This window comes from Mercenaria mercenaria, chromosome 12 (assembly GCF_021730395.1).
Source record: "Mercenaria mercenaria strain notata chromosome 12, MADL_Memer_1, whole genome shotgun sequence".
Lineage (NCBI taxonomy): Eukaryota > Metazoa > Mollusca > Bivalvia > Venerida > Veneridae > Mercenaria > Mercenaria mercenaria.
This window is the reverse complement of record NC_069372.1, coordinates 60,046,680-60,054,374: the sequence shown is the minus strand read 5'-3', so window position 1 is coordinate 60,054,374 and position 7,695 is coordinate 60,046,680.

The window sequence follows — 7,695 nt, the reverse complement described above, 5'->3', positions numbered from 1 at the left end:
AGTTTTGCTATATAGAATATAGAGAAAAATGTCCAACTCGAACACTATTTAAAGGATATGTTTGAAAGTTTCACAGATGAAGGGATGACAATAAGTGATGGACTTTTTTCTGTGGCTATTTTTTCTAGAATTATTGCCCTTTCTTGATTTCACGAAAACAGGCTATAGTGAAGAAATTTGGTGTTTTCAACTCCTCATGCACTTTTTGAAGGAATGGTTTCAATGTTGTTCAGATACACAATCTTATCTGAATACAATTTGCTCCAAACTTTAGTCAAACATCCTTTATGTGAACATGGTCAGTACTAAAATCATTGCTATTTAGAGGATGGTGCAGTATATGGGGCAACCATGTCCTATGGACACAATTCTAGTCTATGTTTTGACCTAGTGACCTTTTTTGGTCCCATATGACTAAGTCTCGATCTTGACCAAGGGTTTTTTATAAAGATAATAATATTTTGACAAAGGTTTTAGAATATTAGAAAGACTTTTATCTATGATTTGACCTAGTTAACTCGTCTTTGACTGAATTTGAATTGGGTATAGATTATTATGCAAAACCATTTTGAAATCAAACGTCAAGAGGAACAAACTCCGTGAAAAGATAGAGAACGCTAAAGGTGATTCCAAGACTCTGTATGAATTAGTATCTGAATTTACTGCTACCAAATCTGAAAACCACTGCCTCAAGGAGAGTCTAATAAAATTTGCTGACTTTTTCATGGCAAAAATCTCAAAAATACGTCAATCCCTAAGTGAATACCAAAACTTGACCAGTCTGCATGCTGTCCAGTGCCAACGATATTTGCAGTCAGAGAATAAATCCTAATTCTGCCCAGTTTAGCCAACTGGACAGCATCGCACATCATCATGCCTGTCTTCACGCTTCGGTCAACGTAAGGACGTCGCGCGCAGTCTACTGAGAACAGTTTTAAAACTGATGTGGCGGCTTCCTTTGTTACATACAATTGCTGCAGCATTTCAAATGGCAGGAAGTCGTCGATTTCCAAGATGTTTGGTCAGAATCCTGATATAGATCTTCGTCTTGTTTGGTGACTGTCTCTTGTCCTGTACTAAACCAGTTTGCTACATTCGTAACTGATAGGCTAGTCTCCGAGCGGATACATCAATTGACTTAGGCCGGAGCACTGACTGGGGCACAAATAGCCCCGGTCGCGATTCTCCCATGTGTTTGATGTAAGGTCAATGTATTAAAGATCGAAAATTAGTTTCTGGCGTGGGTTTAAAATTTAAACTTTAGATGTTTTCATCTAGTGCACGTGCAACTTGAAAACACTGCGTTGTACCAAATCCCCAGCGTTCAGTAAAGTACGATCAGAAATGGATAATTTCCACAATGTAACTAAATAAGAATAGTATTTGTTACAAAAATATTTCTACATAAACCCGAATTTCAGTGAAGATTTCTTTGTTTTGGGGTGAACGCCGTTTTTCAACAGTATTTCAGTTCTGTAACGACGGGCAGTTAACCTAACCAGTATTCCTTGATTCTGTACCAGTACAAACCTGTTCTCCGCAAGTAACTGCCAACTTTCCCACATGAAACACAGGTGAAGGACAAATGATTTCAGACACAATATCTTATCAAATCGTCGCGGAAAACATACACCTCGCCCGGGATCGAACTCACGACCCCGCGATCCGTAGATCTGCGCTTTCCCTACTGAGCCAAGCGGGTGGGTGCTTTCAGTGAAGAACCGCATTTACAGCTGCAAAAGCCATACTATTTCTGTAGACGAGCCATTGATAGGTCTGCTTTGGTGAGTTGATCCTTATCTTGAGGTATCGAAGAACTCGGAATGTCACTGCAAAGATTGTCTTAGCAAGTTCTATAGAATTCCATTTAGTTTTTAAAATCAACGAAACTTAAAAAAATGGAAAAGAAATCATCCCTTAGACAATAATAAATGTATAATTGACAGTCTCAAGGCACTGGCACCAGACCAGATAGAAAATGTCATTATACATGTTATAACCTACCTTTATGTAGGCCTACCTACAGGTAGGATATAGCATGTAGACCTACAATGGCGTTTTTCTAGCCTGGTGTCAGTGCACATTTGTTTTCATGCGCGAGTCTGAAAATTACAGGCTAGGAGACGGTACTACTGAGAAATTCAAAATATATGGGAATGAATATAACACCATGTCTGAAGTCGATATACACTACATTCACGCCTAATGCACCAGACTCAACAACCGAGTATGTTTGCGGAATGTTTCAATGTAAAGAATATCGACAGATATCCAAGAATTGATTTTATACCTTGCAATACATGCAGCATCAATTCCATTCAATTTTATTACGCCAAGAGGTGTGCGCAAGCTTATTTCTGCAAAAAAAAAAAAAAAAAAAAAAAAAAAAAAAAACAACAAAAAACGGCGAAACTCGATCTTACAAAACATGAATTTCTAGCTGAAAGGTTGACTACAGAGTGCCAGCGGTTTCGTATGCGACTGTAACATCTTATGTAAGCTATGCGTGTGTGCGTTCGTGCGTGTGTGTGAGCTCGCCACCGGTAGCCCATATGTGTGACTCCTTCAAAACAGTACAAGGTACAGAAGACGCTCTGGACAGTTTAAGATGCTTAAAGCACTCATACACGGAACTCTCATAACCTAATGTTAGTATTTTAGTTGTAGGAGCGAGGTTCGAACTCACGAGCCCTAGTTTCGTAGTTAGACAGTGTTACCGCTGGACCACTTCATCCATTCTACTATAGTGGACAATTCCCCTCAGTAGAAATAACCATGTGGTCATAATTTAAATTAATGTAGGGATAACGCATGTTTTTTTTCGTGTTATAAATCTGCAGAATCCCGGGTGATTGGTTGGTGCCGCCCAAAGATTCCGAAGGGATTCTGAAGATGTTATAGCACGAAATGAACATGCGCTAACGCTATTCTAGCATAAAGCGCATAAAAACTAATAAATAGAGGATATTTGTTTGTTTCAGTGAAATATCAATTTTATTTCACAAGTGAGCATCAAAAACTGTTATTTTCTCGAGTGCGTAGGAACGAGTGAAAAGATTTTTTTGGTGTCTCTCGAGTGAAATTAATGGAATAATACACTGAAAAACAAGGCAAAAATTTCTTTTTATTTTATGTTCGTAAAACTCTATTTTTGTTGAGTAATTTATAAAATGTCGAATATTCGCGGGAATGATCAAACAGAAAGCATACACAATTTACGTCATTTTACGAAGTCTACGTCATTTATGGTCCCGGTATTCATATCGCCCGGTAGACAATTTGACTTCCACATTGCGACGAGGACCGGTGTCGCGTGAATATTCACACGCGTGTAATTTTACCACGCGTGTGATTAATTACGCGGCGGCCGTGAGAATCGCACGGTTCCGGGTATAGCCGTGATAATCGCACGGGCGTCTTTGATTTAGATTTATATACCAATATGATACTAAATTTATTCAGGAAGAGTTCTGCATCTATGGGTATAAAATAATTCGGTGTTCAGGCGGTATCAATTCGGGGTTATGCATCAAAGCCACATACTTTGAAAACAATGGGATTTTTTTTGTAAATATAAATCAAGTCTTTCTTTTTAGGATTGGGTTCAATATTTTATATGAATTGGACTGATATGAATATTGGAATCCGGGGGCGGTCAATGATGGGGAAAACACGGTGCGTGCATACTAATATATAATAATTTTTGGGTTTAAAATTTTTATTTAAGGGAAACAATTTTTTTTCTGTATAAGCGGGATATTTTATGTGCGTGGAAACTTAAAGTATAGATTGCATGCTCTCCTTTTTGGAAAGTAATAAAGAAAACTACCTTTTCGAAATCAATTATAATTATGTTTGTGTACTGCAATAAAACGAAATGTTTAATGATGAGGCTTTATAGAAACCAGGGGCGGATTATAATGAACGCCTTTTGGATAGAGAAATTATGACGTACAGGTATGTGTAAAAATATACGGGTGTTGTTGTTTTAGACCTATATACAAAAACCTCGTACCAAGATTTATCAAGAATGATATTATTATTCAGGTGCGTAGCAACTCGGTGTGTGCATAAAATCACATTGTTTTATGAAAAGGAAAGTTATTGTTTTTTTGTTTTTCATAAACATAATGATTCAGACCTTTTTAGAGTAGTGGTTAATTGTTAATACTTGTCCGTTACATTTACTTTTAAAATACCTGAATATTATGAAATGATACATCTTTAATAATCCAGGGGCGGAATGTACTGATACGAACTTTAAAAAATCAAGGGGCGGTAGTGGGAGTATACTTACGATAAATGTCTATGCGGGCGGCGTATTTATGTATTCCTATATAATGCAAAACTGATTCAGAATGGCTTCTGCATCTATTTTTAAAACTTTATTTTCCAGTGCGTGGCTTGAGTCCATCGAAAGGATGCACACTGTAAATGTAATAATATTTTGATGAAAATATGATTTATTTCTATTTAAAGAAAATAATATATTCTGATTTCTGAGCCCAATTATCTGCGTGGTATACAGTGCAATCCTGGGGAATGATTTTCGAAGTGATTTTTCCGTGTTGGGCATTAAATCAAATGCTTAACGACGAGTTGATTCATTAAAAGAAACATGACAGAGGCGGTTACTTAGCATTTTTGCGGTTCGGCGTGTGGCCGTTAATATTAAATGGACGGTTGTTAGTCTAAGTTGGTACATAATGATACGTATTAGTCCTCCTGCGTTGAAGACATGTATAATTTACGAAGTACGATGTATTAATTTTTTCAAGAATGATTCCAACTGTATGGCGTAATTTTTTTTAATATTTCAAGTGGGAAGAAACTCGGGTGGTGGGCACCAAAGCAATACTTATGTTATAAAATGGAAAATTAATAAATTATTTCATTATTAAAATTTGTCTTAAGGTTTGCCGTATATTGTGATATTTACTCGGCGGCGTGTATAATCACACGGTTTCGAGGGTTTATTGCCGTAATAATCGCACGGGCGGTTTTTGTTTTAACTTATTTACCAAAATGTTACAAAAGTATTCTGAATGATTTCTGTTTTACGGATATAAAAGAAATTGGGGTATTCAGGCGCGTATAAATTCGGGGGTGGGCATCTAAGCCAATACCTTGAAGAAAAAAGGATTTTTTTTATGAAAATATTTGCCTTTGTAGTTTATACAATATATTTTTTTTCTAAAAATTTGACTGAATGCTAACCACGAGCTGTAAATTATAAATTTATCCAGGGCCTGGGCGGGTATAGGCATTTTTGCGGCGTATTTATTTATTTATTTAATATTCATGTGTAGTAACTCTATAGTGAGCATCAAAGCAAAATATTTTGAAGAAAAAAATTGGAAAAGTAATAAAGTAATTCATACTTAAAAGTTGTCTAAGGTTTCCGTATCTTGCGATATACTCCGCGGCGGCGTGTTGAAATCACTCGGTTTAGGGTATAGGCCGTGAGAATTGCACGGAGGGTCTTAGTTTTAGACATATTGTTCCTATAATGGTAAAATAAATTTATTCAGGAATGATTATAGCCATAAACGGGTATAAATTATTGGGTATTCAGGCGCGTATCAAATCGGTCGATGTGCATCAAAGCCACATCTCCTTTGAATAAAACGGCGTGTGAATCACACGGTTTGGGTATTGCATGATAATCGCACGGGCGGTTCTTAGTATAAGACATATATTCTTTGAAAACGGAGATGTCCCAAGGGAAACATGTAGAGCCCGCGGCTGACAAAAGGAATCGGAGATGCCCACGAAACTTGTCTCACTGAGACAAACATTGGTGCCAAATAAAATAATTTTGTGTCAGTTATTTTATTAGACCACATTCATGACAAATTTTTGTCCGGAACAAGGGTCTAATTTTAGCCAATTTGACCTTTAAACTTCCAAGTGTGTCCTTATCCTTTGGGGCAAAATATTGTCACAGGTGTTTGGCGCGCGATACGGCGTCTACATGGTGAGTGAAGAATTGTGCCAAATAATTTTAAAAATCCCACATTCAATTGACAAAAAAGTTTTTGTCGGACAAGGTCAACTATAGCATATTAGACCATTAAACTCAAAGTGTGACCTTGACCATTAAGATATTGACGGGGGTTGCATGTGTCACACCATCCACGATGGGTCAATTGTGTCAGGTCATTTTATAATCCCACTTTCAATGACGAAGTTATTGTGGACAAAGTCTGTATATGACCTGCCGTATTTGACCCTTTTAAACTCACGTTTGACCTATGACGTAAGATGTTGACACGGGTGTTGCACGCGTCACGCCGTCTTATGTTGTGTGAACAATAATGTGATAAGTTATTTTTTTAAAATCCAAATCAATCAATCAATTACAAACTTATTTGGTCAGGACCAAAAGAATATACGAGGACAACGAACAGCCATTTGGACAACGGGCTTAATTAGACCAAAAAAAACGGCGTGAGAATCACACGTGTTTCGGGATAGCTGTGATTTTCGCCGGGCCGGTCTTAGCTTTTAGGACATATATAACAATATCAGTTAATAAAATATTAGGAATGATTCTGCATCAATGGGTATATATACTTGGTGTATTCAGGCGCGCATCAAATCCGGGGGTGTGCATCAAAGCCACATACCTTGAAAAAAATGTGATTTTTTTTTCATAAAAATAAACTGTCTTTCTTTTAGAATAGTTTCATTTTTTTATTTAAATTGGAATTATATGACCAATCTCTCATATCAACTTATGATCTAGGCTCCAAGAAGTTTTTGATGTTATCATCCGGAACCGGCATTGCATACCGACCGTCTGAAACCATCTGCAAAACAATAACATACCCTCACTTCTCCGAAGTGGGGCATAAAAATGTCAATGTGCATGTCTGATGAAAACAATCGAGGCCTTCTTTTGATTAATTTTTCTAATTTACCAAGGCTTCATCGTTCCGATTGCTGCAGTATTTAACCACCCGGACTAACGCCTTGATTACTAATAAATCAAGGAAATAAAGCTCTATATATTCTGCGGATAAACAACGGTTGACGCATGGACTGGTTAAGAGGACATTATGATATCAATAATGAGTCTGATTACTGCTGACGTTCGATATATTACACTCGGGTAAATGATGTCTAACATAATATTTATATAAGTAGGTCAATCAAAAAATATGAGCCGTGCATAGAGAAAACCAACATAGTGGGTTGGGACCTGCATGGATCCGGAACAGCCTGACATCCGACTTTTCTGGTCAGGATCTTTGCTGTTCGCTTTTAAAAGACTATTGGAATTGGAGAAACTGTTTGCAACAGCATGGATCTGACAAAAATAATTGCGGCGGATAGCGCAGTCTGGTCGGACCCTGCTGGTCGCATCAACTATGTGATTTTCTCATGGCGCGGCTCATTAATTTTAGTTATATGGTATGATACTCTAAGGATTCTTTAAAAATAATTTTTCAGAAGTGTTTAACAAACTGGATGAGGTGTTAAATGGAATATCATAAGAAACGATCTGGTTATGAAACTTTCAACATTTATTTGTATGTTTTAGTATTTATTTAAATCAACAATTATATGGATCTAAAACATCTAACTGTTACAATGTTTAATAAATCGTGTCTTTCCTAATAATGCCATAGGAAGCTCAGATCCATATTTTATTTCAATATTTAAGACTTTTCCATCATTTAAGGAAATAAT